The sequence below is a fragment of the Petromyzon marinus genome, chromosome 2 (assembly GCF_048934315.1).
Source record: "Petromyzon marinus isolate PM22_M1 ecotype Great Lakes invasive population chromosome 2, UKy_Petmar_22M1.pri1.0, whole genome shotgun sequence".
NCBI lineage: Eukaryota > Metazoa > Chordata > Hyperoartia > Petromyzontiformes > Petromyzontidae > Petromyzon > Petromyzon marinus.
In genome coordinates, this window is record NC_133668.1 from 10,710,273 (window position 1) to 10,733,432 (window position 23,160).

Sequence of the window (23,160 nt, forward strand, 5' to 3'; positions counted from 1 at the left end):
TGCATATGACTTTGGGATTCAGTTTTTAAGAGTGAAATGTGCATTGTGAAAAAATGTGAGGTTACACAAGTTATAATGAGGCAGACAGACTGGTGGTTTTCATTGCTTCTTGTACGGACAAACGTGGATGTTTCCACTGACCAGGTGAAATAACATGGCTTTGAGGTCTCATTCTGAGCAACTGGGCATGAGCGTAATGAGGCAAACAATGACATCACAGTCACGGACCACGGTGGGGGCATTGCGTGGGGGCGCAGTCATGTATGCTGTTTAAACAAACGGTATTATTATTATTATCATCATCATCATCATCACGTGTGGGGCTGGTGTTAAAATCATTATAATTACACGAGTATGATTAAAGAACTAGCTCACAATGGTACGATCTCCAATATATCCAAAGCATTTGAAAAACATTACAAAATAAATACGCAGATAATACGCCTCCTTTCCATGTGTCGCCACCAAAAAAAATACAGATCCCATCGGCCACACGGCGTTATGGGAGTGCATTTTCTACTATATTTACTACTATATTTTTCAATGTCTTTTAGCAGGCGTATTTGGCTGCTTATTTATTTTGTTACTTATACTGTCCACAGCGATGAAAATAATTTCGTGTTGTGTATTATATACAGTAGGTTCGTGCCTATTAACATCTGGCAGTTCACGAGGATTCGTTTAAGCAAAGCCTCACTTACGACTTAAATGCTGTTGAGGCACTGAACGTCAAAGTCGCTTCTGAGTATTTTGATTCAACCAATGCTGCTGAAAAAATTCACTCCCAGAAGGTCGTGTGGCCAATAAAAGGTGTAAAAAATACTTTTATTTTATATATGGCGATACAAATATGCAAATGTGGCATATTCATTGTATCATAGTATTAGAATTATTGCCTTTTTAAGTGTATTGCTGTTCCCCTTGCACTGTGCTGTTGTGTTAATAACAATATTACTTTGCGATTTATGCAAAATGATCCAAAAGTAAGAATAGCAATATGAAGGCACTAAATAAATATAAATACAGTATATATTTTAAAAATACAATAAGGCAGATACACAATTTGATGCAGCCAACATGCTAATGTGGGTTAATGGCAAGTTTTTATTATGTATACTCTGGATAGAAGTGCATGTTTCTTGCACAAATAAACACCAGATTTTTTAACCAATTGTCGACTCGGCCACTATGCTGGAATGAGTAATTTCCTCTGCTGGGTAATTTTCAGTGCAGACTCAGCAAAGCAATTTGTTAAAACAAAAAGAAAATAAACCTAACGACGAAAAGCAATCCAGATCTCGCATGTGAGTTTCCAAACCAAACAAATGTATACAAATGGGAAACTTAATAAATGCACTTCCTCCTCTTGAAAATAATTGTTGGATAAAAGCGTGCACCTATGAAGAGAGGGTAAGTTATGAATATCGCTGCAAAAGTAACAGCGGGGGCTCTGAGAATTGAGGATTATCTGTCCACATTAAGGGAGAGGGCGGGAGTGGGGGAGGGATTCGTGTGTTGGGAAATGTCATCGAGCCTTCTCAGCCAGCCCAACAAACATCCAGGAGCTTGCATCGGTACGTTGAGATGGCATGTCAGGTGGGCAGCACCTTTGTCGGGAGCAGCCTTGAGGCAGTGATTAACGGAAAGGTCACAGAGGCGTCATGCCATGATTAGGATGGGTCAGCAGGCTGAGATAAGGTTTGTTTGGAGTTGGGGCTGTTTGTGACGTGGAGGGTTCTGATGGTGACCCAGCCCTCTGCGTGGACGATCGATGGGAGAGCCCTTCAAAGGTGCTTCACATGGGTCTCTCTGCCGCAGTAATGATCCCAGCCCAGAGCCACTGATTGTAATCTTTCGAAGCATTGCCTCGTCCTATTCTGCAATGTGTTTAAAATATATGTAAGCTTGCTTTCATTTTTTAAGTACTCAATACCCATTTCTTAAATTAGAGTCAAAATGTACCCCTGTACGGTGTGCAATGAATGGCCCTCATTTATGTGAGAGGAGAGCTTTTAGATCAGATGAACACAGGTTACTTCCTACAAAGTGTGGTCATAAAAAAAAACTCGTCATATTTGCCATTAACGATACTTTATTATATATTAAAAAAGTAATACGCTGACATTTCAGGCAATGTCCCTTGCTAAGAGAACAGAGACCAAAGATATTGACTGATAAAGCTCTTTTTATGCTTGTGCACTACCTACAACGCAGTCTCAGAATATTTCCTTGTACTAATTGTATTGATGTCACAAGTGGTGCAATGGGCTAAGTCAACTCCCAACCAGGGATTTAAACTCTAAACCTTCTCACTGTGATTGGGCGGGCCCTTACTTTCTTAAATTCTAAATAAAACTTGCTCTGAGTGCAGACAATGCTGCCTGCTGCTTAAGCTCGTGAATGGGTGCCGCGGTGGCGAGCGATGTTAACTACCTCGCCTGGTATACAGGAGGTCGTGGGTTCGATCACAACCCTGACGGCTGTATATTTGGAGTTTGCATGTTCTCCCCGTGATCATGTGTATTTTTTCTCAGGGTCCTCCGGGTTTCCCCCCTACATTTAGAAACATGCGTTTTGAGTATTTGGCTGATATAAATTTCCACATGATAAGCCACTTAATTGAGCTGTCATTTGTGGCCAGGTCCCTTCTGAAAAAGAGCTATATAGCTCAGTGGGCTTTACCTGGTAAAATAAAACATGTTCAGTTTAAATTTTGATTTAAAGCTTTCGTGACTGCAGGGATTCATATTCTTGGTTCTTTCAGTAATGTCACGTAGAAGGGAAACAATAAGATAATAAAAATATAAAACAATAAAATTCTCACGACGTTTCGACTGCAACACAAGCAATCATCATCCATCCCAGAAGAATTCCCTCATCAAGACTCTGCACCATAGAGCCCAATGCATATCCGACCAGGAACACAGAGCCAGTGAACTCAAGCACGTACATCAAGCTCTTAAGGCTAATGGTTACTCCGACTATACAATCCGCAAAGCTATCACTCAAACCATGAAGAGGGACCCTCTTGAGGAGCCTTTCAAAACCATCACTTTACCCTACATTGCGGGGATCACAAAAAAGATCTCCAAAATCTTGAACAAACACAAGATCCAGGTCCGATTCAACACATTACATAAAATCCGTGATCTGGTTCCGTCTGTAAAAGATGTGATTCCGGACATACAGTACCCTGGTGTCTACAAACTAAGTTGCCTCTGTGGTAGTAGTTACATTGGAGAAACCAAACGCCATGTCTCGGACCGCATTCATGAACACAAAGCAGACCTTAAACACGGTAGGACCAACACCTCGGCCGTGGCAGATCACTGTTATGATTCAGTAGGCTCACATGACATTGACTTTTCCAAGACAGAGGTTCTTTGTAAGCCATCTGGCTACCATGAGAGATTCGTTCATGAGGCTATCCACATATACAAACACAGAGACAATTTCAACCGAGAAGATGGATTCTGGCTTAGCAATCATTGGAAAGATTTGATAAACCATTTCAGGTCTTAATTGATTGTTCCCGCTTACAGTGGCTTTCAGATAGCATGCATTCATTTTTCGTCTCCCCCCTCCTTTTTTTAGAACATAGATGGACTAGTCCTTCTAAATAAACTGCCAAATCACTGCGCGTGGCGCTGACGTTTTTTAAAATAAATAAATACACCGTTTTAAAATACATATATTTATGCAAACCGACACACCTGATGACGACCGTTTGTGTTATGGTCGAAACGTCATGATAATTTTTATAGTTTTTTATATATTTTATTATTTTGTTGTTTCCCTTCAACGTGACTTTACCGAAAGAGCTAAGAATATAGATGGACTCGTCCATCTGAATAACTGCCAAATCTCTCTCCGTGGTGCTACAGTTAAAAAAAACCGCCGCTTTTTTCAAATTTTCTTGCTGTGGTTTTCACACCTGATGATGATTGCTTGTGTTGCAGTCGAAACGTCGTGAGACTTTTATTTTATATTTTTATTATTTTATTGTTTCCCTTCTACGTGACTTTACCGAAAGAACCAATAATATGTTAAGTTTAGTTTATGTGATGGTTAAGTCCCTCATTTATTTTATACCAGCAACACATTTACTCCTGTGTAAGTATTCACAGTTGTGCTTGCTTCGTGTGTCAGCAAGTCCCAATTTCGGGTTATACCACGTTTTGTTTGACAAGATGTCTCACGTTTTGTACCACGTACTGGGAGCTACCTCAAGAACTGAACTCAAGCTTCCATGACGTGCAGCGAAACGTCGGACTTTATGGCAAACAACATGCGGTACAGCGCGAAAATACATCAGAGATACAGAACATTTTGTATAATAACTAAAAAAACATTTGCGCACATTTTTTTGCTTGTCTTAAATGCATAAAAAAAAGATTTTGTCTCTAGCAGCCATCTGAAAATTACCTTTTCTGTCCAAATAGAATGTTGTGGTTGTCACTCAAGCCAATACTGGCTGTTGCTTCGGCCAGGGTGACAGCCACAAAGACCTAGCCTTGCCAAACAATGGCCAGCATCATGCTCCCCTCTCAGCTTCACTGTCACTTTTAAACATCAACTTCTTAAAGAGCAAAAAAGGTTTTATTCCTAAAGGATGGATGTGTTAACAAAAGTCATCACAAGTATTATAAGTTCTTGGAAGTGTATTGAGTAACAAAAAAGATAAAAAAATACGTGCTTGTTCTTTTTTTGTACATAAAATATAATTCTTGTGATTATTTCGTGTGTCAGCAAGTCCCAATTTCACACGTTTTTATGAAGCTGGAAAGGGGCGAATGTGACAATTAGTTTGTTGTTCTTTAGAGGATAATGCTTAGAATGTTACGTTTCAAGAGTAATGACTGGGAAGCCATCACATCCCGATGATTGTAGTTCATTATGGGTTTCTTTTTAGACAAATCTAGACATAAATAAATAAATAACCACATGCAAAAAATAGTTTTATATATCAAAAATAGCTATTAAATAGAACAGTACAATTGAACATGTAGCAATAGTTTGTTTTTTAAATACAGTATAGCCTAAAACTACAATTGAAACTTCAACCGTTGCAGAGGCAAAATAATACAAATCATGCTGGAATGTTTTATAAGGTAATAAAATGTTTCCTTTAGAGTCTCAATTTAAATCTCAGTTTTCAGGACGTTGCTTTAATTTTATGGCTAACAGCATGGAACATTTAATTTGATTTTTATTAAAGAAAATATTATCGAATTGGATGCGTTCTCATGACGATGATTTCACTCCGTTTCCATTTGTCGGCACTTGTGTGAGTGGGTTCGTGGGGAGCGGTAGTGCAGCGGTTAGCGCGCTGCGTTGCAAACCCGGCCACCTGAGTTTGATTCCCGCTGACAGCCAACACCAGTGACGATTATCTGAACCGGTCACAGTCCTCCCCAAGGTCGACTCAAATGAATACCTGGTGTGGTGTGCAAATATCACGACTGGGGAGACAAAGGCGGCCGTCCGTGGTGTTGGCCACCACCCCCTCGTGTGCCGTGCCAGCCCTCGTAGATGTTCACTAACAGCACTTGCTCCAACAGTCTGTTCAGGTTATACGGGGTTTTTTTTGTAGGTTAGGAGGTACCTGGAGGCCCAGAGCAAAATGCCACATCGGGGACCCATATTCCCCAATCCATTGGCCCTGTGTGAGGCTCTCTTGTGTGAAGCCCGAGGCGTCAGGATTATTTTGCTCCCCACCAACCCAATCTGTGCGTCCCGTATTTGAGTGTATATAGGCTCGTTTGCATGTACCTGTGTGTATACGTGACTCTAAGTAGGTTCGCGTGTGTCTATAGGACACGTATTGCACATTGGATCAGCACGATCAAACAGAAGTATTTTCAAAATCATACAGCATGATTGTCACGCGAAAGAATGACAGCCTCAACATCTATCCACAAACAATTCTGAAATATACCTTGTAAACAAGTCTTATTGCTAAGCCCGGATCGCGCTGTTTGCGTGAGTTCCAGAATTGTGCACAAAACGGTGGAGAAACATGTCCAGATTTAATTTCCTTTCTTGTTTGAGGACCTTTCAGCTGCAGGGTCCCCGTTGCTGGAGTCAGACCTCATCTAGTAGAACAGGTTCTCCAATTTCGGCCATGGCAGCTAATCCGGCTTGGGCCCAGCGGGGAGCGGTAATCCTCGCTATTCAGGGCCGGGTCCTGCAGAGCAGCAGGCCCGGGGGTGAGGGCGGCGGTGGAGGGGTAGGAGGTGGAGGGGGGCGGCCGCGATGGTGGTGCTGGTGGTGGTTGGTTGAGGGGGGTTGTGGCGGAGACTCGGAGTGAGCCAGCGAAAGGGGGGGGGGGGTGCTTGAGAGACAGCGTCTCCACCATGCGCTCACTCCCAAGCAGCTCCCCCCGGCTGTCACGGAGCCCAGCGCGGCTTGTCTTGCCCAGTGGTGGGGTCGCCGGCGCGCTGGGGGAGGGTCAGCCACCAGCGCTGGACTCGCCGCACAGACTTCCTGAAACACAGTTGGCACCTCCATTGTAGCTTTTGTAAGTTAACCCTGTCGCGTTTGGCCTTGTCTGCATAAAATAAAATGTTTCAGCGCTGTAGGACACCCATTTTTAATGGAATGAATTTCATGAAAATGCCTCGAGTAAACCATTTTTTGCGTTACCATAAATTTGTCGGGCTGCATTCTGGTTTATTTAGTTAACATTTAAATTACAGCTTACGCCAGGAATGAACAGCAATTATAGTATGCTCAGGTCGATGAAGCAAGATTGATGTAATTAATTATTGTGATATCTGCCATTAATCAGCAACAAATCTAATCTCAGCATTTGGCCGTATAATTCTACAATCTACAAACAATATTGAAAATTGTACACTGAGGTTTTTTTACATGATTTTTTATACTTTATTATTATTATAAAAAATACATTGCTCGCCAAGTGAATGTTTAGCTTTCTGCATGCTGACATGATGTGTGTCAGTGGGTAATCTCAAGTGCCAGTTCTCCTGGAGTTTAACTTGAGAAGCAGGAGACGTGTCAGGGCTGCACGGAGGACTCGCTCTCCAAGGCGTGTGAAACGGGATTAGCAGCGGAGGCATCCAGCTCGGCGGAGAGCAGAGCGCCGCGCTGTTCTTGGGATACGAGCCAGGGGCTCGTGCCATTCATATACATGAGCCTGCCCGTCCGAGGATAATGGAACTAATTAAGTGTTCATCCGCCTCCACCCAGCCTGAAAGGACCCCCCTGGACAATGCAGCGATTATTTCTTCACAGCTGCCGATTAAAACCCGTTGATGGGCTGAAGAAGCCGGCTAATGCACGCATGCTAATTCTGCGGGGAATGTCTTAGTTTCTGTGCCCTCCAATCTGCATACCCCTTTATAATCCTATTACCGGGTAGATGTTTGCTAAAGAGATTGACAGGAGAGAGGGTCCTGGTTCTTTGTGCGCTACCAAGATCGACTAATGCCAGGCTGTTAGCGGCATGGCGGGGACTCAGCCCGGAGAGAATGCAGTCAACAAGACAATCTCTCAACAAACACAAATGCAGCTGATAACGATTGCGATATGTATGAATTAAATTGATATTTGTATATGTACATAAGTAATATATGTTATACTCTGAATTGAATTACTGCGCTTGGGGAAAAAATTATTCATACATTTGGCAAGCTTGAATGTTTAGTTTAACATATTTGCTGCATAAAGAGCGTTAATAACATTCATGGCAAAGTTAAAATATAATACATTCATATTTTGACATGCTGTGGCTCAAGATATGGGAGAGCAGTGGGTTGTAGTATTTTAGCACATTGCATTTTGAATCCGGTGACCTGAGTTTAATTCATAACCACGGTGACACCGGTGGTGAGTGATAACCGGGGGTTGAGTGAAAACTGAACTGGTCTTGAGCACCCCCTCTTCAACAACCTGCACTGATCAGCGTGGTGAAGTATGATGAAAAAAGTATAATCTCCACAACTTGCACAGCATTATTAGGTCATCCAGTGGTGGATTGACAAAAGGCCGTAAAATAAAAGGCCAAGATTCATACGTGCAAAAGAGTAATGCACAACAAGTTTAGTGGAAATGAATCAGAATATGTACATACATACCGAGCAAAACGTACACACATACCTAGCATACTGAGCAAAACGATGAAATACAGATGTAGATCATTTTAGAAAACGACACTTCATTATGTTTAGCTACATACCAATATTCCGAAAGTAGAATATTTTTAATCAGTGTGCTTTTGTGACATGGATTCAAAACATGGAGATTTACAAATAAAATTGAACAAAAGCTGAAAATTGCAAATAAGCGTGAAAAGATGCATACTGGAAATTACATTGTGAGACAGAAAGAGTAGCACAAGTGTTAGATAATTAATTAAAGTTATAGACATTGATTCCATAATAGGTTGTTAAGAAAAGTAAGTGGACTTGACCAGGGCACTTTGCTAGAAGGATTGATGGCAGGCCAATGAAGAAGGGAATACACCCACGACGATGTTCGCTGCGAAGATAGAGCGATGAGATCAGCTTGTGTTGCATCATGGGACTGATTGGTGGCAACACCTTGGAGAAGCCTTCATTCAGCAGTGGATATATTATGGCTTGTGATGATGGAATAAGATATCAGAAATTATATTTTATTCAGATTTTATTTGAAGGACAAACATTTCCTCATTGCATTACACTGAGCGATGAATATACATTTGTGTATATTAGCATAAGAGCTGAATTGTGTCCTTTTCAATGAGATGTAATTGGGCAGATCTGTGTTATCTCGAGCTTGTTTTCTGCTATATGAGGAAGCAGGTCTCTGACCTTAATTGCTGTGTCAATTAAACCCGGCTGGTGGAGGGAGCAAGAAACCAAACACAAGACCAGAAAACTGACCCAGGGTCAACAACCTCATCTGATGTTATATTAGTGTTCTACATAGCACGGATGTTTGGCCACATGCAGGTAGACAGCAGATAGAGCACTGTAGTTGGTTACATGATTAATGCAATGGTACACATTTTAAGAGATATGGTTTATAAGTTTACAAATATTTGCATGTGGTTATGTCATAATTTGCACACTATTTTTCAAATTACCTACTGCATACTGCACAGCAATTTGGCAATGTTTCTTAAGTAAGGGCATAAGTTATGGATACATGGATTATATTAGGCAGAGGCAGCTATTTAATGTGTTTAAAAAATGTTTTTAATAAGTTCAATGTACATTTTTAGGATATTTCATGAATATAATACCTTTTTTTGCACTCATAAATCTACATTAAAATATACAAAAACATTACCAGCCAATTTATACATCTACCTAGTATCATTAAAATCTAGATGCAACATATACTATTACTAGCTTCGCCCGAGACTTGGATTCTTGTCTTGGATTAATGCACGGCCGACGCGGACGGTGGCGTGGGGGATGTGTGACGTCAGCAAGCACACTGCGTGATGCTGCCGCATGCGGGTGACATCACAGATGTGACGTCACCGCTCACTTGCCGTGCAAAATATATCTATTATTGCGCCCCCCCCCCAAAAAAAAATATATACAAAAGTCTATTTTTATACTCTTTGCATTGTGTACTGTCTGGAAGCTACCCACGTGCCAAATTTCAAGTTTGTTGCATGTTGGGAAGTATGCTAAACATTTCGAACAGGCACATATTCACAAATTTAAATGAAAAAAAATGGCAGAAATCTCTTTTCTTTTGTGGCATCGTTATTTATGAATGTGAGTTTTTATTATTAGTCCTTGTGCACCTCTGCCAGCAGAGTATGACGAAAAAAATGTTGGTACAAATATTGTGATATTACAATAGCGTTCAACTATATATTTAAAAATGCATTGTTGGCAGAATTTGTTGTCTGAATTCTGTCCAGAAACACGCGCACGCGCGTGTGTGTATGCGTCTCACCTGTATAGATTTGTTTGGCCTTTGCGGAGTCAGCACAATCCGTGCTGTGTTGCTCACTATGACACACGAGAAGGGATCGTGTGCTTTTTCTTTTTGGGCGATGGTGGCTGGGAGCACAGGGGACGTGCCAGGTGGGGCTGCAGACGGGAAGCAGACCAACATCCTGCTGTCTGAGGCCTCCGGGGATGGGTGACACGCAGCACACGAGGTGCCACCCGGGGCCCTGTCACAGTCACTCCCACGCTTCGTCGCTCCAGAGACTGCATTCTCATTAAACGCCCGCGCTGCATTGTAAATCTGTGATGTTTAGCCGTACAGGCGTTTTCCCCAAAGTGCTTCGAAATGAATAATATAATTGTAATTACAGCCGTCTGTCAATCAACCGCTGGATGAAAGTCTCCCGACTTCGCTTTGCGAGGGAGACAGATGCGAAGGTCTCAACTTGAAGAGGTGGATTTAATTTCTGAGAGCCATAGTGGGGAATGCCTTCTCTCGACTCTGTTATCATTCTGATGCAAGAGACTGGAGCGATCGATGCATGTGGCACATGCAGCAACAATTATCAGAGAAAAACACAGCCCACAATTAATTCAGTCTTAGACTCCATGTTCTTGCAATTATGCAATCTTCTGACACCACACCTGTGACACGTGGTTGTGTAAACAATCAGAGTCTGCCGCGTGCTTTCATACACACGGCATGAATGGACATCACAGGAACATTACCTTTTGGTGGTTGCCTTGTAGACGTGAAGTGTATACCAAGGTCGGTTTTGCTGGTTATCCCGGCGCGCTCGTGCCAGGCCCAGGTTCGTCTTGCCAAGAAAACGTCACAATAACTCGACGGGAAAAGTTAATCGGGCTGGTCGTGTGTGTGTGTGTGTGCTGCAGCGAATGGCCCGAGTAGTGTGGAGCCATGCCCCTGACTCTCCTTGGCTGGAGAATAGCTCTCCAAAGAGCATAAACATCCCCAGAGCACATGCACACCAAAGAGCAGGTGCTGAGCGGAGTGGGTCAAGGAGAATGTGGTTAAGATGCATAATCGCAAGAGACAGGTTTTTCAAAGGTGTCTTCTACTGACAAACGCATATTACAATACTTGGGCTAAGTCGTGGCAGTGAATAGCGATTCGTCATCGTTTTTTTGTAGGTGAGATAGGGAAAGCTAAAAAGTCAAAGGTGACTCATTACTCCAGTGATCACTGAGGAGGCGGTGGCCTTTTTCTATTTACAGCCCTAAACCATTTTTTATTTTTTATTGTTTTTATATATTTTTTATTAATTTATTGTTTCCCTTCAACGTGACTTTACCGAAAGAACTAAGAATATAGCCCTAAACCAGTCGTGGAAATCCCACTTTCCTTTGACAGGAGTGAGACTATCCATAGGAAAATCACCGTTAGCTCTCACACCAAATCGTACTCATTGTATTGACCCCCGAAGGATGATGGCCTGAGTAAACTCACGAATTTGATTTTTTGTTTTAACTCGCAACCTTCTGATTGCGAGCCGCTCGCTCAACCACTGCGCAACAAAACAGCAAGTAGTATTACTGCTGATTCCGTGGAATGTTCTTCAAACTGCGAGGGGAGTGCGCTGGTCAGAGAACCATTGCCGTCTCAGTCTCTTGGTGTAGTAGTAACGGGTACCGAAATCGCACACAGGAACGGTTTGATTATACAGTATTATTTGGTTGCGTTGTAATGGAGTCCTCAACAAAACAGCCTCTGTGCGAGAAGGGAACCCTAACGGTGCTTGAGGAGGTATATATTTCACGTGGCTCATTTTCATGGCTGCGAGGATGCCCGTGTCTTGATGGATTTTTACGAGAGGGTGAGGCTCTCGGTCACAAACACTCTCATTGAGTAGCGTAGTCACAATGTTCAAATATAAAAGTCCAGTCCGATAACCAACTGCAGTGGCAATGGAATGCACACAAAGTGAGCGCGTGCGCTGTGTGAACCACTGTGTGAGAACGCATAGCACACACGTTAACACACATATAATTGGAGAAATGTAAGGTGTGGCTCCTGTACATGTAGTTCATCATCATCCACGATCAATCCACCGTTGGATTAAGGCTTCCCCAAGCTGCCTCCACCTGTATGATGCTGTGAGATATATTATTGGTTTGAAATCAGTGAGTTGATGTGGAAATGTTCAAAATGGCTGCATCTAGTGTAATACTCTCAAAAAGAAACATTTTGTAAGTAGAATGTATGCAATAGAATAACACACTATTTAACATCGTAAACATTTTAAGTGACAGATTTATGTGAAGGACACACTCTGTGTGTGTGTGTTGGAATTACATATGCTGTATATCTGAATGCCAAGGGTAGAAAGGGCGGACTATTCATAGAGTACAAGCAGACTTCCCCACCATTAATTAAACAAGCGATAATTCATACATGGCTAAATTGAGAATTTAGACTTGTGGCGATATTTTATTGACACAAATTCTGAAACTTATAAACAGACAGTCCTTCAGTCCCTCGCTGTTTAACTTCATTTAAGGAATCCTCTGAATGTGAGCAAATTCCTGTGATGAATCTTCCCAGAACACCCAATAAAGGTGTTACAATTGATTTAATGCTTAACCAAACACTTGACATTAATTTAAGCTAAAGCTGTGCATGCAAGTTTTGCATGGTGCACAGCAACCAAGCAATTTGCTTGCTCTATCTTGACTTGACAGAACAACTTACAGTCTATTAACAAAAATACACACAAACTCATGATTTTTTTAAAATCTTGATTTGAAGCTTTCGTGACTGCAGGAATCCATGCTGTTTGGTTCTTTCGGTAAAGTCACGTAGGTAGGAAAAATAATAGATCACGACATTTCGATCGCCACACAAGCAATCGTCTTCATGCTTTTCTATTGCGTTGAATGGGCTCTCATATTGCCAATAACAGCTAAAAATCTGGCAGCATTTGTTTAACAAGTCTGACTGCTGTTGAGACCCAGAATATCAAAGCTGGTCCAGAGTTGTCTTGCTTAAACAAATACTGTTTGATAATATTCGTCTGGTAATGTATGTATGTTGAACTTTTTTCGCACCATACGTAGCTAACCGTGCTAATCGGAGGTGTGGCGAAGGACAATAGGCTGATGGACCAAAACATGTATCCTTATGTGAAGACAGAGCAGAGTTATAATTATATTTGATTTTTACTTGTAAATAATAAGTGCATGTCGATCCTAGTGTAGAGTACATGACACCTATATTTGTGCTTAAAAGCTGTCAACTCTCCCACATATCTCAGCATCTTGGTGGCTTTTGTTTGATCCTGCGCCGATAATCGCCAGGGGATCTCGGCCGCTTTATGCCTAATCGGAGCCACGTTGTGGCCTGTCAAAGGGAATTACTCATCAAAGCAGTTGCACTGACTCCCCTTGCATCCTTGCCATTTCTCATGTTATCTTCACCTGCTGACACAGTGAGTTTTTTTTACAAGCCTAATAACTCTCCACTGTGACAATAAAAATAACAGGTGTAATGATAAATTGGTCTTTGTAAAGAGGTTAAGAAAAATATACATGGCATGGCAAGTATCTGGTATGTGTAAGCGCCCGAACATCAGTCACAACATGTCTCTTTCAAGAACGGCAACAAATGAGCTGTGCGTAATCACGCACATGCCCGTGAGAAATGGTCGCTTCTCAGTAGTTTGACCTTGCAGCTGACTTTACATTTAGTGCCATAGCTTAATTATCCACATACATTTAAAGTATTTTCCTGAACAATATTACTGGCATTGCAAAATCTTTATTTGTTTTTGCAAAGCATTCACAAACAGCAGTCGCAATTCATCAAGGTTATATTGTTAGCATTTTGTTCGAAACACTTTTTTCTCTAGACAGACTGTAAATGCAGTGCAGGCATGTGGGTTAGCGTTGTGCTACTTTTTTGTCGCACGAGGTCTAATGGCTTGACACACAAATTGTTTATTTACATTGCACGTCAGCTATTATCTTACCACAAAAACTATGTATGGATCATGCGACTGAAATAAGTAAAGCAGGCCGTGGATTGCCTTACCTTTAAACGCATTTTTCTCTTTAGCATTGCTCTTTTTGATTGAAAAACTGTTTACCAGAGGGGATGAGAAGCCTCTGAGTTGTCTATACTTCCATATCATACATCTACGGATTCTGATATATATATTTACCGAAGGGTCTCTGTAATCTCCTTGATCATTATGAAACTGCATGGCTCCCCTTCGCATGAGGAGGGCTTTCACCCAGACAGTATTCGACTCCCGCTATTTGTTTGCCGTTGGGATTCGATGCAAAGCCCTTCCTCTACTTTCCGTGCACTCAGAAGCTTTCCGTGAAAGCCACTGTCGGGCCACAGGCTTTCTGTGGAGCGTGTTTATTTTGTGACCCATCACGCCTCCATCTTAGTCGCCTGGACCCGCCCTGCCCTTCTCTGAGCAGCCCTTTCCCACCTTGGCCAGCCAAACTGGCATTCACGCCCGGGCATTCAGGCAATTTGCCTTAACCTCTCCATCCGCGGATCAGTTGCTACATTAGCTGCGGTTTGTTATTCCCTACTTAGGACCCAATTTGCTTTCAACAGGATAAGTACCGACAGAAACCTGGTCTTTCAAACAGCATTTGGTGAATTTCAGGAAATGGATAACACTAATGTATAATAGCAAAATCAGTCGGTATTCCTACACAGGGAAAATATATGGATAGAGTGCTTGAAAGAGTTGCTAGCGTTCTCCTTCCAAAAGTTTAGGAATCTGTTTTTGTTTAATCTGAGCATGCTTAATTGTTTATGTGGTCATTGTGGCTTTTGTAGTTGTTTATTTTTTTATGTAGATACTTTTGAAGAACGAAGTTTAATTCTACCATTTATTGAAGTACACTTCGCTAAACTCAACAGCATTGAATTTATTAAAGTACATTTAATATATTTATGTCATGACGTGTCAGTAACTGTGTTCATTATACAGAATATGGAATTTACACTTGTCTTACGTGATGCTATTACTGTGCAACTTTATACAACAGTTTAAACTTTAAAATGTAAAATGATGAGAAGCCTCCATTTAAAATGTATTACCATAAACTACAGTGAATGTAAACGCTGTGCAATACGTTACTTTCGAAACTTGAATAGATATTTGACTATTTTTGCAATTAATAGCACACCTTTAATTTTACCATCTACCGCTATCATCATTTCAGAGTGATTGAAACGAAGTAACTTTTTTTCTGAAACGTGACAAAATGTGTTGAATATTTGTTTAGAATTCACTTTTAAGCGTGTGAAGAGTGAACAAAAAAATCCCGTTTGGAATTCATGCTGACACTTTAAAGGACTGCAAGTCACAGGGGACCTTGCGAAAGAATAAAAACAAGGAAGAAAAATCTGAAACCCTTTCAAGGCTAATGGCAATATATACATTTCGTCTATAATTGTTGGGTGGAAATGGTCGAGATTTCCTGCAATAAGCCTGGAATCCCCGACTCTCACTCGGTTGCCCGTTAATGTTTAACCAAAGGCTTGAGCAAAACTGCCCTCATACATACAGACAGGGCCAGACTGACCCAGCCCCAATCCTTCATCTGGGCCTATTCATCACATCCCATTTAGCAGGCTGCATGAGTGCTGTTATGTCAGCATCGGAACGCAGCGGGCTTCCCAAAGCGGTGGCGTGCCACGTCTGTCACTGCTGATCCTCTGCTGCTTCCATTCTGCAATATTTGGCGATGAGAAGTAATGCACCGCGGGATTTACAGGGGCAGCGTGGTTCTCCACAAACTCAGAGTTGTGCCCCTTTTGTGAGATTATCATTTCAAATAGTGGCTTGGGTTAGCACAAGGAATTTAAGGTACCGTTGCAAACGATTTATATTCTTAACATTCTCCAAGGCTATCATGTTGAAAGTCAAATATGCTGTGGAAAATTAGGATGAATGATGTAACAAAGTGAACATTTGGAACATAAATTATTGAATTTTACCCGTTCAAATATTTTGGGAGTTTCACAATTTAAATGGCCCAAGTTACAAAGATGTTTCACGTCTCCTTTAATACATATAAACAAAGAGCAAGTTAACCCGCTTATAGGGTTCAGGTGTAAACAGATCATCTGCATACAAACGGCAGCTTTACGCTAAATGTAGGCCACCTCAATACACAAGGGAATGTTCACTTCTTTCTGCGCCCAAGTGTTTGCTGTGCGGATATCGAGAGCGCCGCCATAGGAAAACAAACCACCGCTCCATACAGAGTAAGACGAGGAGATTACCACTCGTTCTTTTTGCTCAATTTGTTAGTGGCACTGCATGTGGGATGATAATTTTCACATTGCTCCACATGAGGTTGAAAGGCAGAGCATTGGAGAAGGTGGGAGGCATGGTCAGAGGATTGAGCTTTCGATAGGAACTCGGCGGTGGGTGGGACATCGCAGAATCTGACAGAAAGCCGTGAAATTCCCCAGCAGAGCCCTGCACTTTGTAACCGGGGCGTCCCTTTGTCCCCAGGTCACAACCTTTGCCCCTTGACCCATACCCTTTAGCCTCTCCTTCATAATAAAAGGACTGTTCTTTGTGTTTGCTTTTGCTCTGGCCAGCTAGTGGCTAGCAGAGCGATGTTTTCAGGCTAAATCTTGCAGAACACTTTTTATGAGTTAAAACACATTTAGACATAAAAAGTCTCCAAGAAGCAAAATTACGTATGGTATATTTTTTGATAAATATTATAAACATTTTATTTCCAGATTTCCAATTAATTCGCACAAACCACCCATTAAAATAATAAATTACGTCAAAGTTTTAAACTGCTTATAGCACCATTTGAGTTATTCCAAGAAATGATGACCCTGAATTAAGCTGTTAATGTTGAAATTATTAGACAAATATACAGCTGTATGTTTTGTATGAAAGCATGGAAAGTCTAATACATCTGCGAATGCAATGTATAAGATTGTTCTTAAACTTCAAAATATTAGTCTTAAGGTTGGATAATTATATTTGAACAAGACAAGTTAATATTGAATCCTGTTACTAGCATTTTCACTTGAAAATGTACAATAGTTCTACAATTACAATTCTGCAAATATAAAAAAGACCTTTGTGGACGCCATTAAAGGCCTTCTGGGAAATTTCAAAGCAGTTATAGTCCATGAAAAGAAAATGTGCAAAATGCAGCTGATGCTTGGGTCATGCAAATATCAATCATTATTGAAGGAAAAAGTTACAACGGCACTGGTATGTTGGAACGTTTAATTATTAATTTTCAAAGAGAAAATAATTTGTTATGACATCAGGCTCAGCAGCGTCATTTGTAAAATGCCTTGCAAAGACTTTAAATACAGAATAGCATAGTTAACTAATAAAAAATAACAATCTTATTATAGTTGTAATGTAAAATTATAATTGACACTATATATTTTGTGAATAAAAGTTGAAATAAACTAAAAGTTAATTTTACTAAAAGAGTTAAAGTGATTTCCTGTTCATATGAGCCTTGGGACATTGGTGCTCAAATTCCGTTTACAGCCTTGGGCCAGTGGTGTAAATTACACGTTCCTTTGCCAGGGACGATTCTATCCATAGGACAACCACTATTAGCTTCCCCATCAAGTGGTACTCATTTTATTGACCCTTAAAAGGAATGATGGGCTCAGTCAACCCCCAAACAGGATTTGAACTTGCAACCTTCTGATAACGAGCCTCTCACATGACCGCCACCTAGGCTTGAGAACATTTTAGTGCTTATCCTGTCCATTTAAGTATTTTGTAAAAGTAAAAAAAAAATCGTACTAGTATTTGTGATTATGAAAACAAAATTAACCCATGCTCAGGTTGTATATTGCACGCATACCGCTTGCAATGCTATGCATTTCGTTAAAGTCAATCTGCTTATACGTGCAGCAATTACGTAGCAAAGACATTATTTAAAATGTTGTATGCAGTGTACATACTTAACCGTAGCTTCCTGCCCTCGTTCACATGTTCGTAGGGGTTGGTTTTTTTTTCCCGCGGCTGCCATTTGTTGTTAATAATATTCTCAGAGCGGAACTAATCCTCGAGTAATTGCATGTCTAGAGGGGAAGCAAGGCTAGGGCAGCATGGTCATCGGCTGACCCCACGCCAGCAGGGTATGTACAAGCCCGAGAAGCATGCACATGGAGTGTGTGTATAAGTGTGCGTGTGTCTGCATGTGCATGTATGCGTGCATACCTAACAGCACTTGCCCCAACAACGTTTATGGCTATAGGGGGATCTTTGTGTTTGTCCCTTGTGTGTGTACTTAAGTGCGGGGGGGTGGGCTAGTATAGTGATTAGCATGCTGTGCTACAAACCCAAGTCGCCTGAGTTCAATTCTCAACCATGTAGTGATTTTATGAACAGGATCTCAGGCTCAATTCGGCTGACTCGGCCTTCAATGACAAATTGGTGCGGTGTGTAATCATAAGCACTGGGGAAACAAAAGTTGTCAGTATGTTTCTGGACACACCACAACATTGGCCCTTATATATGCTTGCTCACAGCACTTGCCCCTACAGCCTCTTGTGTTTGTGTTTGGGTCGGGTGGTGGGAGAGACTAGATTTATAATGGTTAGCACACAGCTCTTGCAATCCTAGATTCCCAGGTTAAATTCCTGGGCTCAAACACAATGAGTTGCATCTAACACCTGCAGTTGCATCTAGATATGGTCAGGGCATCCTGCAGATTTGCTCATCCTTAAGTAAGTACCCAGTGTGATGGGTTTTCATCGACAATGGGGAGACAATGGTTGGCCAACCGTGGGTGGTGATGGCCATACCACCCTTTTGTTTGCTGCCATAGTCATTAGTGATGCTAAGAGTACTTTCCTCAAAAGTGTGTAAGCCTTGGTCTTTGTGTGTTTGTGCTTGTGTGTGCACGTGTGTGTGATTTCCCTGCAGTTTGGGAATCCGTTTTTTTTTACCAGTTTCAATCAATATGTCATTTGTTTCGATTTTGAAGTGAATTCAATATTGTATGTCCGTGTGTGGGAATCGGGAGTATGGTAATATATGTAAGCACATTGACAACATGAGCTGTTACATTGTGGGTAATGTAAGTAGGTGTACAGTGTGCATGTATTTGCGTGTGGAGTGCAAGTATAGGAATGCCAGACCTGGTCACAGGTCAAAAGACAGTCTTGAACTGCTTCAGATTCCCATCTAGCGCAGGTCCTGACCTCTATGCAGTCCAGAGATTCACTGGCCCCATATAATTCAAACTCTGGCAGATTTCACATTCATGTCTCCTGCATGGAGAACAGCGGTGGCTGCACCCGACGCTGGCTCTATGAGGCAGAACCCGGCTTGTTCTGGCGTAATACTTTGGAGAACTGTTTTTCCACAAGTGCAAGCGGCCTACTATTGCGGTTACTGGTCAAAATATAAAAGGTTGCATTCACCAATACTATTCTGCAGGAAAAAAAAAAAAAACCTTTTCAATAAATAAAAGGAATATTTTTGTATTATGGAGCACAGAGATATGTTTTTTTATAAAACATATAAATAGAGCAATTGTGGATTATTTCCACCATCTTGAGCAAATACTGGTGTCCTGCATGACCTTTAACCTTTGCCTGGCAACCATTAGGAGCAATCATGTGCTTCACAGCAGGAATCCCTCCCCCTCGCAGAGAGAGACCCCCACACACCCAACACATACCCACTCCACACCACAGACACCCACCCCACACTCACCCGCCCCGCACCCACCCACCGACCCCAGCAAACGTATCACGTAGTTGTGTACCGAATAATAATAATACTTTATGCTGAACTTAATCCCTTCATACTTAACATTATTTACATCTCATTGGGAAAATGCCATGCTCACTGTGAGCTGCAATGTCACCACAGATTATATGCAATTTGTGAAGCTGCCCGTATTATATGTTGGAGTTAAGGATAGCTTAAAGGATCGGATAAATAGGTTTACACGATTAATGTCTTTAACCGCTTGGCAACTGCTAACATAAGACTTGCCAAGACAAGCAAAAAAATATCCAGTTATTCACCTGCTCGTACATATATCTCATATTTGTTGGTCATAAAGTAAATTCCGCATTTGCGTCATTATTCAGTGACTTGTGATGAGTACTTTCTCAAGTAACGTGAATGCGTGTAAAAGGGTTATTGCAGTGGTTAGTTTGGCTTGTAATGAAGGTAAAGGTGCAGCCCTGCAATGTATTGTTCACGCCTACTGCTGGGCGTAAGGGCCTTCACTAGAGAGTCCCTTTCTAGAGGATATTCATCCTACTCTTACACACTAAGTAGACATCTTGGAAGAGGTGGGAGCACACAAAATCTACCCCACCACTTGCGATCAAGCGATGGACTAATTGTGGTGGACCTATTTATACTGCTGGCTGAACAGAGGCAGCAGTGGAATTGAAGACAATTTGCCGATTTGTTTAAAATGCTGCCAGAGAGATTTAATCGAATCGGTGACCTCGATTACAAATCCAGTGCGCCGACCATTACCTCACAGCAGCATCCTATATTTGGTATATTTACAGTCAAACGCACACTTACATTAAATGGTAACCTGTGAAAACTTGCCAAGAGAAAAATTACCATTTCTTGAGAGAACGAATGTAACATATCCGTTATGCTAAAAGGCAGGATGATATATACAGGTATGTATAAGGCAGCAGTTATTGTAATGATACCACTTTTTTTGTGCTCTGACCTGTATACAGACATTGTTGTTCAGAGCAGGTCACAGGCCGGTGTGCTGCTGTTTTCTATCACTCGGCAATAACAGAGAAATTGTGCCCGGGTCTCTTTGGTGTCCCCCACCCACCCCCTTGCCTTCGTGCATCTCCAGAGATGGGGGAGTGAGGTCAGAGTGTGCAAATCACAGAGTGCAGACACCTCTCTCGTTCAGTTCCACAGGCTCTTCCCCTCTATTGATCTTAGGTTTGATTGATATTGAATATCCCAGAGTTTGGTTTCGTGTACTCCTAACGTTTGTATTTTATCTGGGGTGGAGGGGGGGGGACCACACGGTGGTTTTCAAGTAGCTATATACGGAAAGGCGATACCATTTATACACTCTCTTTTTAAGCGTTACAGAAGATTGCAAAACAAAAATGTGATAACTTTTCGATTTAGTTTTTTTTTTATCATACTTTATTAAATACATACTGACGATCATAAGAGGTGGCGGTGGCTTGGGAAGGCCCTGATCCAGCAGTGGATTGAGCATGGCCAAATATGTTATTGATAATTAGCTGATGATTTTGTCTTGCCTGTGTTTATAATATTCAAGTTCACAACAATAGCGCTACTAATATGTCCTATTCTGTTGACGAAACGGCCATTTCACTGCACTTTCTCAGCCACGATTGAGAAGTGTCCATGTGTGAGCGATCTGTGGCAACGTATTTCAATCGTCCCGCCTTTGTGTACATTACCCTCAATGTCTTTCATCACGAACTCAGCGGCTGCCATCCCGCTGGTGTGTCCATTAACACAGCAAGCAGCAGCAGAACGGAAATCTGTAACCCAACTTTCGCTGGTATTTCGATTGCCTGTCCAGCGTTTGGGTGTTGCACTGAGGCCGGCGAGGAGGCAGATGGGGAGCAGCTGGAATCCACTCTCTAAAGTTTCCCGATACAGCACGAAGTTCAGGTAAACAAAGGAACCTGGCTCATTTGGGCTTGATTAATAACACAACGCAAGACTGGGGTTTAATTTCCAGCACACTGTATGAAAAAGGGGGGGGGAAGCTGTGAGTGTTTACTCTAACACACTGTCTTCCAGTTTTTTTTTCCATAAAGTGTCTGCATCGGGGATAACTTTGTTTAAAATAACTCTCTGGCTGGAGTGTATACTTGAATTTGCCAAGAAACAGCAACGGCAAAAGGCTCGAAGAGCTTTCCACAGTGTATATACAGACGTGTGATTTTTATGCAAAACTATCGTAAATGACAGCGCTGCCTGAGCTCTGTGTTTTGTAGCTTTATCAGCTGTCATGTGCTAGCCTCAAGTCACTAACATCTCTGTATCTAGACACGCCATGACTGTGTGCACGACAATGTGCCTGGGAAATCATTCGTCAATGGTTTGGCATATTCATCGTCATCGGCCACGGTCTATCTACTGCCGCATGAAGGCGTTCGCAAATACGCCACCATCTCTCCATGCTCCTGCGACGCTCTACCAAGCTAAGCCTCTCGGAACACGACGAAATTAAAAGTTATTGAAGTACGTGCTCCAACGACAAGCCACGATGGTGAAGCAGTAGGCCAATTGTACGAGGCGTACTCATTGAGTAACAAAAACAGTCATTCCAATGTATGCATGTTGAACTTCTTTCGCACCGTACGTTTGCAACTGTGCTTCGTGTGCATGGTTATCACTTCTCGCGTTATTTATCTCAAGAGCACCCCACACGGTTTCAAAGCAACGAGTGCGAAGGCCGCAGATATTTCTGACACTCCATGGAGAGGGACCGCTAATCGCGCTGTAAGCGCGGCGGCTCTATGCTGCGAGCGTGATCGAGTGGCAGCCGACAAACGCGCATGTGATTCACAAATCCAGGGGCTTTACACCACCATGAGCTTCTGATCCTCATGTGTTTTGCGCCAATTGTCCAGGCCAAGAGGGGAACAATTTACAAACAGCAGCTGAGCTTCGCAGCCTGTTATTATGGCAGGATTAGGCGAGGCAAAAAAAAAATAAGTTAGTGGAGCAGATTAAATCGACAAGTTTGGTATTTGACTTATGCGTTATTTGTTATTTAAATAGTTATAAATTTCTACCCGTCATGAATGTTAACAAAATCAAACGCGAGTGTTCTTTGAAAAAGAGTGTGCAGGATGCATTGATTGTGCATGGCTGTGTTTGTGTTCGTATGATAATACGCATGATAATACACATGCAAAACATTCCCAAGTAGCACGCATCGATGCCCCATAGTATCGTTTTCATGTGGAATGAATGGCATGCTTTTTATTTGGCCTCTGCAAGAGGATTCTTTCACTGACTTCTGTGTTTTCTTTGGGATGTTTGCTGCACCCCTGAGAAAGTATGCTGCTTTTATTTTAGAAACAGTGTGAGAACGTCATAACATTTGCCATTAAAAAAATGCTGCCTTTGTTATTATTTCAGCGCGGCTCAGTCTGGACTTCAACCAAGAAGGCTGGATAAGTGAAAATTTCAAGATGGCCGCAATGGTATCCCAGCAGGGGCTGCACTGGCCAAGCCAGGCACGCTTGCTCCTGCAC

The 23,160-nt window shown here is 41.9% G+C and overlaps 1 long non-coding RNA gene across 2 annotated transcripts; it reads right to left on the reverse strand.

Annotated features, from left to right (window-relative positions):
* Positions 1-3,526: 3,526 nt before the first annotated feature.
* LOC142929138 (uncharacterized) lies at positions 3,527-15,834 on the reverse strand. 2 transcript variants are annotated; one of them, XR_012945310.1, is made up of 3 exons: positions 10,647-15,834; positions 9,922-10,058; positions 3,527-6,486 (listed from the first exon to the last, which is right to left on the reverse strand). It is a non-coding gene; the product is annotated as an uncharacterized LOC142929138 (long non-coding RNA). The 2 variants fall into 2 exon arrangements; XR_012945309.1 differs by having other exon boundaries at positions 9,922-15,834.
* Positions 15,835-23,160: the final 7,326 nt, after the last annotated feature.